Source organism: Pleurodeles waltl, chromosome 3_1 (genome assembly GCF_031143425.1).
Source record: "Pleurodeles waltl isolate 20211129_DDA chromosome 3_1, aPleWal1.hap1.20221129, whole genome shotgun sequence".
Classification (NCBI taxonomy): Eukaryota; Metazoa; Chordata; class Amphibia; order Caudata; family Salamandridae; genus Pleurodeles; species Pleurodeles waltl.
The window spans coordinates 55551729-55568760 of NC_090440.1; positions in this window are offsets into that span (position 1 = coordinate 55551729).

Sequence of the window (17032 nt, forward strand, 5' to 3'; positions counted from 1 at the left end):
ATACAGATTTTAACAAAAATAAAATGTTTCTAGTTTAAACGGCTGAAAAGTTACTAAAACACAATTACGCGTTTTCCACGTAGTGGAAGGCCCTTCGGAGTTGACTGGCCACCTTTCTGTTAGTTATTGCTTTATCTGGGTATTAAACTCATACTAACTCATTACCAACCTATCTTGCAACAAAAAAAAATCAAGGTGCTTCACTACAATCTCAATGGCCTTCATGGGTCATGTGTGTACTTCAGAAATCATTTGTTTAGCATCTAGTCTCAGTGGATCAAGTAAACATTGCAAAGGATATGTGGGGCTTTTGTCCCCTGCCAGTCTTTTGCTGGATCTACGGGGCACAATTAAGAGCCCCTAGCGCCACCGTAGTGCCGCCATAGCGTCATTTTTTTTACGCTAAACCGGAGCTATAGTGGCATTTACCCCGCGCCATATTTACAAAGTGGCGCAATAGATGCATGCACTACTTCGTAAACTTGTGCCAAATTATGCCTGCGCCAGGCATAATCTATGCAAGGGGGGTGTTCCCCCATTAGCGGAGGGGGAGCAAAAAAATGGTGCAAGGAAATCTAAGATATTTCCTTGCGCCATTTTTTCAGCACTTTTAACGCCTGCGCAAAGCAGGCATTAAAAGGGGGCATACCATTATTTGTAATGGGCCCCTATTTACTCTGCAGGAGTAGTGCCACAATTGTGGCGCAACTCCTGCAGAGTACATCAATACCGTAAAAAATAATATTCTATTGCCCCTTACCCCGCGCCATGGTGCGCCGTATTATAAATACGGCGCACACATGTTGGCGGTAGGGGGGCGCTAAGGGGTGCAAGGAAAGTGACGCAGCACTAGGTGCAGCACCACTTTTCTTAAGTCTGACCCTATGTTCTTCTCATCAAACTTATTACCTTTTACATGGTTTTAGTGCAGTGTTGTTTCTATTAATCCCAATCTCCTAGCATAACAATTTCACATAAATCGTTCCCCACTTTAATGCTTAGCAACCTCTTTTCTATCAGGCTCAGTCCAATTCATAGGCCCCCACCTAATTTCAAGTGAAAAGTTTGAACATCTTACCCAGACCTATGTCACCATTTATTGATAGCCTTGTACTTTAACTTAGTTTCCATTACTGTAGCTAAATCATCAACAATGAAGAGGTTATTAAGCATCTGTCAAATTTGGTCACTCTTTCACAATTATGGCTCAGGTGTAGCACAGTGTGTTATCAAACTGGACATAGGACATATTATATATGGGATAGAACAGCCCTAATCATATGTGATATTAATATTACAGGAAACCTGGGCTGAGATCAGTTGCCCGTTGCCGGGGTATTTACAAATATGGACACCCGCTCATAGAAGGAGTAAGAATGGCCATGCTAAGGGAGGATTGGCCACCTATGTCACTGTTAAACAAAAAGGGTGTATTTTGCCATTGGCTTGGGATGACAATTGGATTCAGGGGATTGTGATTAGGAACGGGAGCTCGCAGCAAATCCTCATAGTAATTAATGTTTACATTGCTCCTGGAACAAAGGAAAAAAGGGGGAGGCTGTCTCGACTGATGCAGATTCTAGGTGATCTAGCTAGGGAATATCCATGTGCTGATTACCTTATAAATGATGATTTTAATACAAATCTGTTTCAGGACTCTGTAGAAGCTCTTGAAAGTCCTGGTCTTTGTAACCGCCAGTTAGTCCCTGAACAACTGAGGCCCCAGGGTTGCCTGCACTGGATGTTGGGAGATTACGTAGTAATGCATTTAAATAGCATGGGCTTTAAAGTTCTGAATGGCAGTTCACACGATGATGCCCCTTCTTGTTGGACAAGATCAGACGGACAAATCCACTCCTACTAGGATTTTACCATTTGAAACATCAAATTGTTTCTCCTTATTTAAAAGTTTTGGATTTCGTCCCGGATTGAGAGTGATCACCGTCCCCAAATTGTAACTATAAAATCTAGTTTTCATTTTCATGATGTTATGCAGGCTGTGGGAAGCGGTGTTTGTTCCGAGTCACTTAAGCGTATAAAATGGAACTCTTCTATCAGTGACACTGTATTGGTAGAATGTGTTAATTTTTTCGACTTTGAAGGATCTGGTTGTATAATCCCCAATTAAATTATGGGATACATTTTCTTCCTTCCTATGGTCAAGGTTTTATCAACCTGCTTGTAATTCCACGCCATTCCTGCCCTTTGCTATTTGTAGGGAAACTAGGAGTTTAAAGAAAGTGCATAACAGATTAGCAAGGGCAATTAGGATGAGCCCTGATTCCGAATGTCTATTAATTAGATATAAGGAACCGAGCAACGACTATAGGAAGGCTATTTATGATGACCATCAGAATCATCTCAATCAGTTTTGGGCTAAACTTCTAAGTGTGAGTAAGGATCCAAATTCTAAAAAATTTGGTCCCTTATTAATAACCTACAAACTAACCAAAGGGGTATTGGCACTGTTAATATTTCTGAAGGAGTTTGGATGTCCTATTTGATTAGTCATTTACCTGCAAGTGAACAGGATCGGAAATTGTTGAACGAGGGGGCATATTGCACCACTGCTGCGCTGGTCAAGTCTTGCTCCCTGCCCACTGGAGTTGCATTTCTCCCTCATGGAGAGAATACTTCTTTTCAATCACATCTCCCTCGTAACATCTCAAGGGCAAAGCGAGATGGAGCCCCAGGTCTCAATGGCCCTCCACAGATGCTGTTCAAACAGGATTCTTCCTTTTGGGCAGTTCATCTTCCGCATCTGTTTGAATATTACCTTCTGACCTCAAGAATTCATGAGTCCTGGCGTGGAGCCATTCTTCATCTGCTACATAAAAGCGGTTCAAGGTCAGATCCTGGTAATTTTAGGATGATAGCCCTGCTGGACAGTGAAGCCAAGTTTTATGCCAGTCTTCTGCTGCACGATCTTCGTGCCTGGGCTGATTCGAAGGGACTAATCCCTGTTGTTCAAACCGGGTGCTCTGCTGCTTCAGGCACATCAACAAACCTATTAGCCCTTTCTATTTTGATCGACAGGGCAATTCTTTCAGGCTTTATGCTATATTGCTGTTGCATTGATTTCAAGGCAACATTTGACCTGATCCCTAGATGTGCCCTGTGCGCTAAACTACGAAACTAGGGTATTCATTCAGTTCTCCTGGGTGCCATTATGGAACTACATACAGATACTTGGGTCCGTATTAAATTAGGTGATGGGTGCTCTCTGTCCAGAAAAATTGCCACTTGTTGTGGTATGAAAAAAGGTTGCATGCTTGCACCGCTACTTTTTAATCTGTTTATTGAAGATTTGTCATCGTCTCTCGATGCTGTTAATTCTCATCCCCCAAAGATTGGTGGTTTTAGGCTTAGCCACTTGCTTTAAGCTGATGATCTTGCATTGTTCAGTTATACTAAGATTGGCCTTCAACAACTGGCTAACCAACTTGCATCTTATACTCCTGTGAATCAATTAGAAGTCAATTTGCTCAAAATTAAAGTGGTCTCTTTCAGAAGAAAAAGCATTTGGGACCCAGTTGGTATTACAAGAGTAGTAAACTAGTTTCAGACCAGTCTTATAAATATTTAGGGGTGCATTTCGACTCTAGGGGTAGCTTTGTCAAGCATAAGAAGGAGATCAAACTGAAAGCGGTGGAATTGCAGGTGGTCTTTTCTAAATTATTGAAAGTTCTAAAGGGGCCTAATCTTCTTCCTCTAATGGAAGTTATGAGAGCAAAGATTATCCCCTTATTGTCTTATGGTCAGGAACGTTTGTTGGGTAAAGGGTCTTGTTTATTAAAAAGGCTGGTTAATAAGATCTATAAGAGAGTTTTCCACGTATCGCATCTCACTTCCCCCACATGTGTGGTTGGAATTTGGGCTTCTGGATCAGCTGGCAGTCAGTGCCGGCGCCTTCCTGAAGCTTTGTCATAAACTGTGTCGGGCTAAGGAAGGTAGTTGGGAGGCAGTTCTGTGGCACAAAATCAGTGTGCCGAAAACAAATGGGTCCCATTTCCATTTTTTGGTTGAATGTAAACGGTGATTGGAAGCCGATGACCTCTGGGTAAGTAACCCCCCCATTCCTTGTTTACACTGGGTGTTAAAAACATCATACAGTTACCATTCGGACTGCTCCCTCCTTGCTAAATGTAAGCATGTCTGGTCGGTAATCAATTCCCTTAAGCTAGGCACTCCATCTAGCTATTTCTCTTGTGCTTACGGGTTTTGTTTGAAAGAGGCCTTTATGGCCTTAAGGATGGGCTATTGTTTTTTTTAATAAACATTTACCCTTATGGTGGTTAGCTCCAGGAGAGTGGGTGATGTGCAGGAATTGTGGTAACACAGAAGAAACAATTATACACGTGGTCTGTTTATGTCTATCTCTACTTAAGGAATGTACATCTTTGCTTCGGAGTAAGTGGCAGGAACTGGAGATTCGCTCCTGTCGACAGGCCATTACTAAGTCCCTGGATCCTGTGAATTTAAAGCTGAACGTGTTATTGACTAAATTTATAAAAATCACCCAAACCAAATTTAGGGGCACTGCGAGCAGTGGATAATTATGTTTTGAATTTTCCCCCACTCTTGCCTTGTTGGTTTGCAGTAATTCGCCATGTTGCTGAGCGTCAATGATGCACCTTGGGCTGCAATCCTCACTGGTATCCAATTAAAGTTAATTCCATGCACTAAAGCACTTTAGGGCTTTGAGTACTGTGAGAGCCTCTGTTTAGCATGCATTATGTGGGGTTCTGGGCTGTGGCAGTCCGGCCTTATTTTTATTGATGGTTTTATATTATTATGTAGGAATGTTTCTCATTGGTGTATATGCATTTAAATATGGGAGTGTTTTTAGTAAGTATTTAACATTTGATTGCAAATGTATTACTGATTGTTCTTTTTTGTTTTAATTGTATTGGATTTTATTATCTGTACAATAAAGTATTCATTCAATCATTCAATATTTGAAGTCACAAGGACATTCTGAGCACATGCTGAGGCACAGGTCTACATGCCCGCTCTCTAATACCTGCCTTCTTTCACTCTTAAATGAGTAACCCAGAACCTGCTCAATCCTCTAATGTTTCCTTATGAAATAGGCAGGTTACTATCTATTGCAGTGCTTTAAAAAGTCAGGCTAACAGATTGCTCTCCCTTTGCAATTTCGTGTTGGGTTCTTTCTGGTTTTCCTGACATTTTTTATCCAAAAAGTCTTACTGGAGTTAAAACCTCCTTGACAAAATGGCTGCTCTTCACCCCGTAAAGAGATATTACTACTTCTTTATTAATAACAAAAACACTGTTCCATTGAAAATTTGCTAGTGATCAGTAAAGTTAATTCCTTTCTGATTAAAAAAACATTTTAGGTCCAAAATAAAATGGCTTCTGTTCCTTGCATGGCAAGTAAATCACTTCACTAGACGGGAAAGAAAACATGCATGTGAACAGGGATCAGAAACAGGAAACTGGTGGCCTGTCTCTGACTGAGGGCAGCATTCAATGTAGGAAACCACCCAGTCATTCACAATCAATTTAATATCAACTGTGCAATCAAGGGACTTAAATTGGCCTGACTGACCTTTTTCTGGTTACAATTTTCCTATTTGATTTTTCAGGAAACCTTTACTCTTTGCAAACCAACAGTGATTGCAGAACCTCTGAGAGTCAGCCCTTCTCCAGGTCCATTCAACACATCCATCAGGCCTTTCCTTTTGCTATTCTCTCTTTGGAGCATTGGATGAACCGACTTTGTTGATAACATCCAAGCTTCTGGTAGACATTGACGAGTCAGCAGCTCAGTATGAGCCTTCATTAAAGAGTTCCTAGATAGTAAATAGTTCCCATAGGGAAGGGCACTCTCCAATTTGAATATGTTCATAACTGAAAAGAGAGGTAAAAATGGCAAGATCGATCAACAAATATGCATCTTTGAAGGACCAGATTTCCAGATTAAGAGCCTTTTGCCACAGGAATCAAGCATTCCGTGTGCCTTAGCAAGCATGGCAAATATGCTCATGTATCCTTGCCATCAGCAGTACTGAGCCTTGGCCTGCTGATGGATCATCACCTGTTGAAAATTTAGTGAAATTGAAAGTAAACAGAGAAAAGTGATGCAAAGAGTGGCCGACTTGGATGCCACCTTGCAGCTACGATTTCAAGGGTTGTCCTGCTTTGAGCGTTTTTCAGTATGGCTTTGAGTTTCAGTAGGACTAAAAAATCAGTCTATCCACCCGCATGGATCAATCACAGCTTCCTGCTTTGCATTGACAAATGTTTTTAACTTCCATAAAAATGAATAAGTCACCAGGTAGAATTCTTGACTTGGGTGAACTGATAGGATTTGCTACATCTCAGGACCACTTCAGAGGTGACTAGAACTTTGTAAACCACATCCGATAGGATAATTGACCTTTTAGATATCTATACAATTCTATGGACGCTCTCTAGTAAGTTTATAACTTCTGAGGCCTACATTTTATTTTTGCTGCTTTTTATGAAGTTTTAATCAGCACAGTGTACTATTTGTAGCCATATTGGTTTCAGGACAGGTCACATATTTTATTTTCTAACTTTAGGGTTAATTTGAATGTCCTGTAAGTATATCACATGCACTTTTCTCTAAGAAGAGTCTTGTTGCTTGTGCGAATGAACTAAGGTTAAACTCTAAATTCCAAAAGAAGCTTACTCTTACGTTTAGGTGCTAGAGTGTTGATTGTGTAGGAGCACAGCCGCAGCTCAAATCAAGACTTATATATCTCTTTCACAGTCTAAAATTCGAGTTTACTATAAACAGGAAACTGAATTTCGCGAGTGCATTAGTTTTTCTAGCACATACTACTGAAGCGTTTTATGTTGGTAACTCAAGAGTATTTTGTACTTGATTACATACTTTCCTTAGCATATCCTTGTGAATTACTGAACACAAATTACTCTGATGTACAAAATGTTCACTGAATTCCTAATTTTCATGTAGAAACACCCTCTTCTGCTCTCCACACGAAAGCGCTGAAATGTCATGTGTTTTTGTAGTTTTTACAAGTTCTACGTGCATACCTGGTTGGGAGAAACTATGTTACTTATTCCATCTTTAGTTAGAAGCTTTTAGAAATGGGGTCTTTTGTTGGCAGTCAAGTTACCTCCTGTCCAAGGAAGGACCCTCATTCTAATCAGGGTAAAGGAGAATCACACTCAGTTAACCCCCCGCACACCCCCTTGGTAGCTTGGCACAAGCAGGCAGGCTTAACCTCAGAAGCAATGTGTAAAGTACTTGTACCAACACACATAGTAATACAGTGAAACACTACAAAATGGACACCACACCAGTTAAACAAAAATAGGTAATATTTAGCTAAATCAAACAAGACCAAGACAACAAAAATCCAACATACACACGTCCCGATATGAATTTTCAAAAGAATAAGAGTCTTAATCCTTAGAAAACAGTGATAATGCTGTTGTTACACAAGGTACCTGGTTAGCGTCAAAAATAAAGCTGCATGTGCGAGCGTGCATTGGAAAAGTCAGCGATGCATCGATTCTTTACTTCCAAGTGAGGCCGTGCATTGTTTCCTTCTACGGTCTGGTTGGCGATGCGTCACTTTTCTCCCTCACCAAAGAGCAATGCGTTGATATACAGACAGGGCATCTTGGATCTGCGTAGAGTCGGGTTGACTTGGATGCCAAGGGGCGATGCGTGGAAAATCCGCTCGTACGGTATCAGAAAACTGCGCTCCATTGAGTTTGCACCATTATCAGCCTCTGTAAGTGGGTGTTGCGTGTTCTTTCTCCAGCTGTGATGTGTTGATCTCCCAGCCGCGATGCAGGTGGAGCATCAATTTTAGCCGCGAAGCCGGCGGCGCGTCACTTACCAGCCACGTTGCAGAAGGTGCGTTAAAAATTTCCCCGCATGGCGTTTTGTTGGTGCACTTTCAGTTCTTGTCTGCCAACTTCACCTTTCAGGGTCCAGGGACTGGATAGGGCACCACTTGGCAGGGAAGAAGTCTCAGCAGAGAGTCCAGGTGCTGGCAGGGGAAGTCTTTGATGGCCCTGAGACTTCAACAACAGACGGCAAGCTCAGTTCATGCCCTTGGACATTCTTCTCAAGCAGGAATGCACAACAAAGTCCGGTCTTTGTCCCCTTTCACAGGCAGAAGCAGCAACTGCAGGATAGCCCAACAAAGCACGGTCATAGGCAGGGGTAGCACTTCTCCTTGGCAGAGGTTCCTCTTGATTTCAGAAGTGATCTTGAAGTAAGCTAATTTTCAGGGGTTTTGGGTCCAATACTTATACCCCCTTCTGCCTTTGAAGTAGGCAAACTTCAAAGGAAAGTCTCTCTTGTTTGTTAGATCCTGCCTTGCCCCGGCAAGGCCCCAGACACACACCAGGCGGTTAGAGACTGCATTTTGTGAGGGCAGGCACAGCCCATTCAGGCGTAAGTAACCACTCCTTCCTTCCCTCCCAGCAGGCCACAACCCAGCTCCCTTTGTGTCACTGTCTAGAGGAGAGGTGCAAACAGCCCAACTATCAAACTGACCCAGACAGGGTATCCACAAACAGGCAGAGTCACAGAATGGTTTAAGCAAGAAAAATGCCTACTTTCTAAAAGTGGCATTTTCAAACTAACAATGTAAAAACCAACTTCACTAATAGATGTATTTTTAAATTGTGAGTTCAGAGACCCAAACTCCAAATTTCTATCTGCTCTCAAAGGGAAACTGCACTTTAAGGATAATTAAAGGTAGCTTCCATGTTAACCTATGTGAGAGAGAGCCCTTGCAATAGCGAAAAACTAATTTAGCAGTATTTCACTGTTAGGACATGTAAAACCACACAAGTATATATCCCACCTTTAACATACACTGCACCCGGCCCATGGGGCTACCTAGGGCTTACCTTAGGGGTGACTCTCTTGTATAAAAAGGGAAGGTTTGGGCCTGGCAAGTGGGTACACTTGCCAGGTCGAATTGGCAGTTTAAAACTGCACACACAGACACAGCAGTGGCAGGTCTGATACATGTTCACAGGGCTACTTATGTGGGTGGCACAATCGGTGCACCAGGCCCACTAGTAGCATTTGATTTACAGGCCTAGTCCCTCTAGTGCACTTTACTAGGGACTTACAAGTAAAACAAACTTGCCAATCAGGGATAAACTAATCACCAGTACAATTTACACACTTTAGCACTGGTGAGCAGTGATCAAACTCCCAGAGTCATAAAGCCAACAAAAACTGGTCGGTAAAAATAGGAGGAAGGAGGCAAACAGTTTGGGGATGACCCTGAAAAAAAGGGCCAGGTCCAACACTGTTCAAGTAGATTTCCTGCAGCTCAGGTAGACTTTCTACTTGAGTGGTATCAAAATCAACTCAAATAGCTGTGGACTCCCACACAATGCATGGTGCTGTTCGCACTGATTTTCAGCACTGATCGTGCTACTGGCGCTAAATTGCAACAAAACCAGAACAAGTTGCATATTTTCCACCCATTGGTGAAACTCCATGGAATCTCATGGAGTTTTATGTAGAATTCTGTGGAGTCAAATTACGTGGGTTCCGCTCAACCTCTAACATAAATGCACTTTCGCTGAAGACTGTCTTGTCACTCAAGCCAACCTAGCTAGTGTAAGCCAAGGTTCACACTTGCACACTGAAGCATGTTTACCCTTGTGGATCATCTGGCTTTCCCATATCATATAGTTATATTTTGTGCTTAACAGTATGGATATAATTATCTTCCTGGTCAGACAAAAAAGGAGTCTGCAACCTTCTCTGTGTAATGGAGGCTATCGGGAGCTGTGTTGCACCATGAAGATATTGGGAAAGAGCAGAGAAATCTAGTGGTAGTGGTAGTGAAGAGGCTTCATGGTGGGAGGTACAACGTATGCTGACTACACTTGACATCAGTGTACACACTGTGAGGTTAATGCTGTCAGTGACATCAGCTATAGGTGTACCCCGAGTGCTGATGACATCTCCACATTGCACTGTATTGCAAAAGTTGATTTTGTAACAAATGAGAAATGCATAACCAAAATATCAATAAACATATGCAAGCAAAAGAAAATGGTGGGAGCTACAGCCACCATAATATTGGCAGCAATATGGTAAAGACACAGTGGGCCATATTTATACTTTTTGATGCACAACTGCGCCAACGCAGTTGTGTGTCAAAAATTTTAACACCGGCTAACGCCATTCCAAATCGCAATGCGGGCGCCTTATTTATGGAATGACGTTAGCCGGCGCAGCTGACTGGTGTGCGTAAAAAAAAATGACCCACACCAGGCAGCTCCGGCGTAGGGGAAAATGGAGCTTGGGCGTCAAAAAATGGGGCAAGTCAGGTCTGAGGCAAAATATTGGCCTCAACCCGATTTGCGCCATTTTTCTTGACTCCCAACCCCCATTGAAATGACTCCTGTCTTAGCACAGACAGGAGTCATGCCCCCTTGCCCAATGGCCATGCCCAGGGGACTTATGTGCCCTGGGCATGGTCATTGGGCATAGTGGCATGTAGGGGGGCACAAATCAGGCCACCCTATGCCACAATTTTTTTAAAAAAAAAATACTTACCTTAAGTTCCCTGGGATGGGTCCCTCCATCCTTGGGCGTCCTCCTGGGGTGGGCAAGGGTGGCAGGGGGTGTCCCTGGGGGCATGGGAGGGCACCTCTGGGCTCCTTCCGAGCCCACAGGTCCCTTAACACCTGCCCTGACGAGGCGTTAAAAAATTACGCAAAAGCGGCTGGACGTCATTTTTTTGGACCCGCCCACTCCTGTGCGTCATTTTTGCACGGGAGTTTAAATAAGGCGCACATGCCTTGGAGTCATTTTTTAGACGGGAACGCCTACCTTGCATATCATTAACGCAAGGTAGGTGTCCACGCTAAAAAATGATGCAAACCCCAAGATCTTTGGCGCTAGACGGGTCTAACGCCAAAGTATAAATATGGAGTTAGCTTTGCGTCGGATTTGCGTAAAAAAAAATGACGCAATTCCGGCGCAAACAGAGTATAAATATGCCCCAGTATTCTTAGTGAAGCGGTCTTTATCCAGGGCCCTGTGATACATGTCAAAGTGTGCCCTAGATTCAAGTTACGACAAGGCAAAATTTCTGAAGCGTCTGAAGTGTTGAATCGCCTCCTGTCAAAACTTTATTTTCGCAACATACATACAGAGTCTGGTCTAGCAGCTGGTCATACATATTGGATCACTTTGTATGGGAGGGACAGCTTTGATAGGTCGACAGAGCACAACCTTGTAAGGCTTTGTGGAGAAGACACAAAAATTACTTGACAGTGAAATGATGGCAGCGCAGGAGTGATTGGATCAAACCAATTCTAGACCAGGTTAAAGCAAAACAAGTAGCTCTGACCCTTTCTGCAGCTTGTCCTACATTTTTGATGGAAGATCCCGGAAGATACCTTTGTAGTAGTCAGGGGAAAAACACTTGGATAGATGTGATGAAAGGAAAGATGTCTCCTTTATTGGCTCATGAGGAACAACAAGAATCATAACGATTTTATAAATTCTTGGAAAGAACCCTCACAAATACAAGTGAATGGCAGTGTCAAACACGTCACACAAGTTTAGCATACTTTTCCCTGAGCCTTTAACAGAAGCCTGGTGAAAAAGGACCCGCAATGTCCATCTCAACTTCATTGCGTAAAAGGTGGGGTGGATGTACAGTGGTGGCAACAGGCACCTATCATGTGACGCTGCCAGTTCTTCAATGCACTGCAGTCCGGCACATGTGGAGTAATGGGGCGGAGTGGGAAGGAGCTGGCATAAGAAATTAACAATATAAATTTGCTGTTCAATTAAATCTCATCGAAGCACATGTATTGGCAGAGTCATCCATCCCTCGCTAATGATTACAAATGGTGCAGGATAGAGAAATCAGTCAAAAATCCATTCATCATTCGGTAGCGTGTTATTATACGTTGCGATGTGTCAAAGCGCTGGAAGAAATATGGGGAGGGAGATTGGATTAAAGTCTGGTGCAGCCTTGTTCAATTTTGAATACAGAAGTCATTATGGCCACTTACCGGCAGATACATGATTCTCGAGTATGTAATTCGTATGAATGATCACCTAAATTCAATTTGCACGATAATGCATGTTTGCAATTTGTATTATGCGGATAACAATGCATGTCAGCCATCCAGGCATCAGAAAAGAAATATGCTGCATTTACCTGCAGTCCCGGAGCACATTTCGTGCTGGGTTTAATGAGAGCAGTTGTTGGCCTCCGAACAATCTGGATAACATTTGTCTAACCTCATTTTCTTCTTCCTGCATGCGCAATATCAGGTCAGGTAGAAAGATGCCCAGAGGCACCTGTGTACACGGAGGCAGAGTCGACACCTTGGCGTTGTTCATCTGCCAGACCATTTGTAGGGCTGGAATACGCATCTGCTTTGGTGTTCGTTATTTCGTCTCCATGGTTTGCTAGCACAGTATCCTGGCATCACCTTTCAGGCCAAGGCAAACACGGACAGCAGCGCTGTAAGAAAAGGCAGGGCGTGTGTGTTGCAGGTCCCTTCTGAATTCCAGGATAAATTAAGACCACGAAGCCAAATGTACTGCTAATTACTCTAGTCAGAGGAATTCAGAATATATTGGTACATATCAAAGCTAGTTTATGTCTACTGAGGTCAGTGCAGTATCAGAACTTGGAAAATTGAATGAATGTTATGAGGGAGTGCCATGGGGCCTAGGGTTGTTGGAACAATGCAACCTTTCAGATCTGGGGAGGAGGAGTAATTTAGTCTCAATTTAGAAATGATCCAATGATGCTCTCACTCTGAGGTCTGTGTTGAATGGATGTGGTAATCCCAAATGTGATAGTGTAAAATGGATGTGGTAATGCCACATGTAATTGTGTTAGATGGATGTGGTCCACTTCTAAATGTGTTAAATGGATGTGGTAAGACAACACGTAGGGTTATAGATCCCACTGGCTTGGGGTTGTTCAGGTTACAGTCAGTGGCACTGCATTTTAAAAAGATCTGTAGGTCGGAATGGGGAATAACGTAGTTATATTGCATTTATTCCCCTATTCATAGCAACAAAATTCAGAATATTACAGGATTTTCTCCACACACAATTTGGCACCTTTACCAAGTAGGGAAATTCTGACAGATGAATGCGGTACATATGAACAATTTTTAATCCTGATACAGACGTAAATTGCAATTCATTCTCAAATGGGGATTAATATATCTCTTAAAATAAGGGGTTTATTTCTTGGCATGGGTAAACTACAAATGTGCAATTTTTTCTAAATATTTCAGTACGAAGGAGAACTATTTCAGAATATTGTGTGTTGTTTATTCTTGCCATGAATCAATGCATATGTAAAGATTAAAGGGACATAATAGTTAGGTTCTGAATTTACTCATACAAAACCATAAAAATGTAGCAGTTAGAGTTCTTTTAAGTAACTATAACCCGCACTCTAAGGTAACTATAACTCGTGCCCTTTCAATGCACAGTTTTCTCATCAATAATTTTATTACAAATGTTGCAGTGATAATATCAAAGATACCATACAAGATCCCATCAGTGGTATCATATGTGGAGTAATTAGCTAAGCCTGTCAAAGGCGCAAGTTATAGTTACATTAGGGTGCATGTTATAGTTACTTAAAAGAACTCTAACTATAACTGTTGAATTTCTATGTTTTTTTAACGTGAAGCAATTTTAATGACTATACTTTATTCCAAGTGAGGCCTTGCAGCAAAGAACTTATACCTACCCAAACCCACGCCACGCACGTCCTTTGGCTGTGGGCAGCGCAGGTTGGCCATAGGGCATGTCTCAGTGGATCTGTGAGTGAGTGTGTGAGTGTTTGAGTGGGTCTGAAAGTGGGTGTGTGAGTCTGAGTGGGTGTGAGCGGGTGCATGACTGTCTGAGTGTGTGAGTGGATGCATGAGTCTCTGAGTGCATGTATGAGTGAGTGTGTTTTTTCTTTCAGATTTTTCCATATTCGAGAATCATTAGCAAACATTTACAAATTTTTGTGAATATCGCACATGGTAACGCAAAATTATTTTAAACCCATATTTTGCACCTAAAACACACCTACATCACACCCCTGGGGTCAGGGTACCTTAACCCACACCCCTTATGCCACTTTCAATTTGGATTTTCGCCCCCAGGGACCGTGTCTGTGAAATAAAATGGCCGATTTCAGGTTATGGTCAGACAATTGCAACAACTCTTTTTGCAAGCGTATTTGCAAAAAAATCCTGAATTTCACCAATTATTCTTGCCGAGAGATATACAAATTTATTTTCCCTTAAAAATCTCAGAAATTACTGAACAGATTCACACCAAATAGGGAAAAGCGTAATCTGCGTACCGACAGCCAGCCTTCTGCCGAATTTGGTGTAATTCCGTCCAGTGCTTTGGCCTGTAGTTGTGTCTAAAGAACCCTATGGAAATTAATATGGGAAATGCAACCTTTTTTGAGCCCCCTTTTCTCAGCCCCCACTTAACGGAACATCCCTGAACTTTTCACGCGCAACAAGAATCCATTTGGACACTTTGTTTGGAAAATTTTATCAAAGACTCGTCATACGGTGCCAAAGATATATAGGCAAGTCAAAAAACGCTTTGCCTATGGAAACATGGTCCTAACTATAACTACCTAGTGGTGACAGCCATTAGGTAATACTATACATGTATATGTATGTATGTGTATACAGGGATGTGGAATTCCTATCGCCTGATGCCCGGGACATCTTGTTTGAGGTCAAGGGCAACAAGTTTTTATGTTTGCTTTGTCCTTGGGACAAGTAGGCCCAAGCCTCTGCAGCACAAACCCTGTGGCTGCCTGTTTACAGAGAGTGGAACTCTCTGCAGTTGAGGTAATGTGTTTCCGAAAGATAATGCTGTTCGAACTTGTATTTATGGTTCATTATTTGAAAACCTTCATTATTAGGGTGAGTGCTGTAAATAAATGTTTTAAGGTCACACTTCACTACTGACGTTGGTTCCAGTACAAAAAAAAAAAACGTGTATACACATGTTTGAAAAGTTTAGGCTATGAGGCTAAGTATAATGCTCCCAGAATGCTCTCTGATTAGATGCAAATGAAGTGTCATTTAGTAAAATGTTTTGATGCATGCTAGTATTTCCCAAAAATATTTCGAATGGAAAATCAGTGTAACCATTTTCAACACTATTATGGGAAGCATGAAAATAAACAAACACTGACAAAGCCAACTGATCTGACATATTTTATAAGTCTTTTAGTTTCATCAATGCGTGTCTTGTTTTGACATGGCTTTTGTAACACTTTATTGTTGTGGGAGCTACCAGGCCCTCAACATTGTAACAAACACTGGCAAAAAAAAAAAAAAACGTTTTTGAACTCCAAAAGCACACGTTGCCACCAGTGGCATAACAAAGGCCCCGCAGCCGCCCTCCAGGGGGCCCCTTCAGCACAGCACCTGCCCTGAGTGAGTCTGGAGAGGGAGCTCCTCCATGTTCTTTGCAAAGGGGCACCCTCCAGTTTCGTTACGTCACTGATTGCCACTGTTGTTCCTGACACTGAACAAAACTACTTTGTGTGCCAATATGCTCCTTGTGGAAGAGAAGAATGCGATCACTCACAGTAAAGCCAGCCAAAAGAGAGAGAAATAGAAGTTTAATAAAAACAAAATGTCTTTGTTAACACCAGACCTAATTAGGGACCAAGACCCACATGTAGGTAGCTTTTTGCATGTCACAAACAGCGACTTTCGCTGTTTGCGACGTGCAAAAAGCACATTGCGATGCACAAACCCAGTTTTGCGATTCGGTAACCTGGTTACCGAATCACAAAACGGGTTTGCGACTCGCAATTAGGAAGGGGTGTTCCCTTCCTAATTGTGACTCGCAGTGCAATGTAGGATTGCTTTGCGAACGCGGGCGCAAGCCAATCGCTGTTTGCACCCATTTCAAATGGGTGCTAACACTTTCACAAAAGGGAAGGGGTCCCCCTGGGACCCCTTCCCCATTGTGAATGTCACTGTAAACATTTTTTCAGAGCAGGCAGTGGTCCTGCGGACCACTGCCTGCTCTGAAAAAATGAAACTAAAACGTTTCATTTTTCGTTTTTGTAATGCATCTCGTTTTCCTTTAAGGAAAACGGGCTGCATTACAAAAAAAAAAAAAACTGCTTTATTGAAAAGCAGTCACAGACATGGTGGTCTGCTGTCTCCAGCAGGCCACCATCCCTGTGAGGCCGCCATTCGCAAAGGGGTCGCAAATTGCGACCCACCTCATGATTTTTCATGAGGTGTGCATTTGCGAAGCCCTTGCGAATCACAGATGGTGTCAGGGACACCATCCTACATTCGGATTTGCGACTCGCAATTTACGGGTCGCAAATCTGAACCTACCTACATGTGGCCCCAAATTCTTAAAGAAAGTCACAAAAGTGCACCCATGGTATATGTCGTACCCCTATAAAATATTTGTGAACTGTATTTTAGCATGGGTAAATACGCATGTGTAGATTTTCTCATGTGAAAATCTATTGAGCATTTGCAAGTTCATTTTCCCTCCAGCCACTTTCTTCCCAACCCTGGAAGAAGTTCTAATTCTGCCATTGTCAGGAGTAAATGTCCAACCTTTCTTATTATGGGAAAATATTGGAGAGAAGCTGGTGAAAATCTTTAAAACATGCAGGTTAGTAGGTTTGCAGACTCAAAGGCATTCCAGCCCTGGAACTATTGCTTTACTGCTTCCTCCAGCCCCAGTATGCAGATCTGCAGAAAGGTGGAAAAATAAGGAAATTGCTACAGTAGGGATTGAAACTGCAAGTATTCAAGCCCTACTATGGTAGTAGCCCTGGCATAATCAGAGAGGCTATTATCAGAGCTCTTACATAATAAGATTGCTGCCATAATTTGGCGCCACACTACATGGCACCAAAGGGACAAGTTGATCTTTTTACAGGACAAGTAGATTTGAGAAGCAGCCTGTCCCGTGGACAAGTAGATATTTTAATAAATTCCACACCCCTGCACCAGAGGAAAGGCATCAGGCATTTTA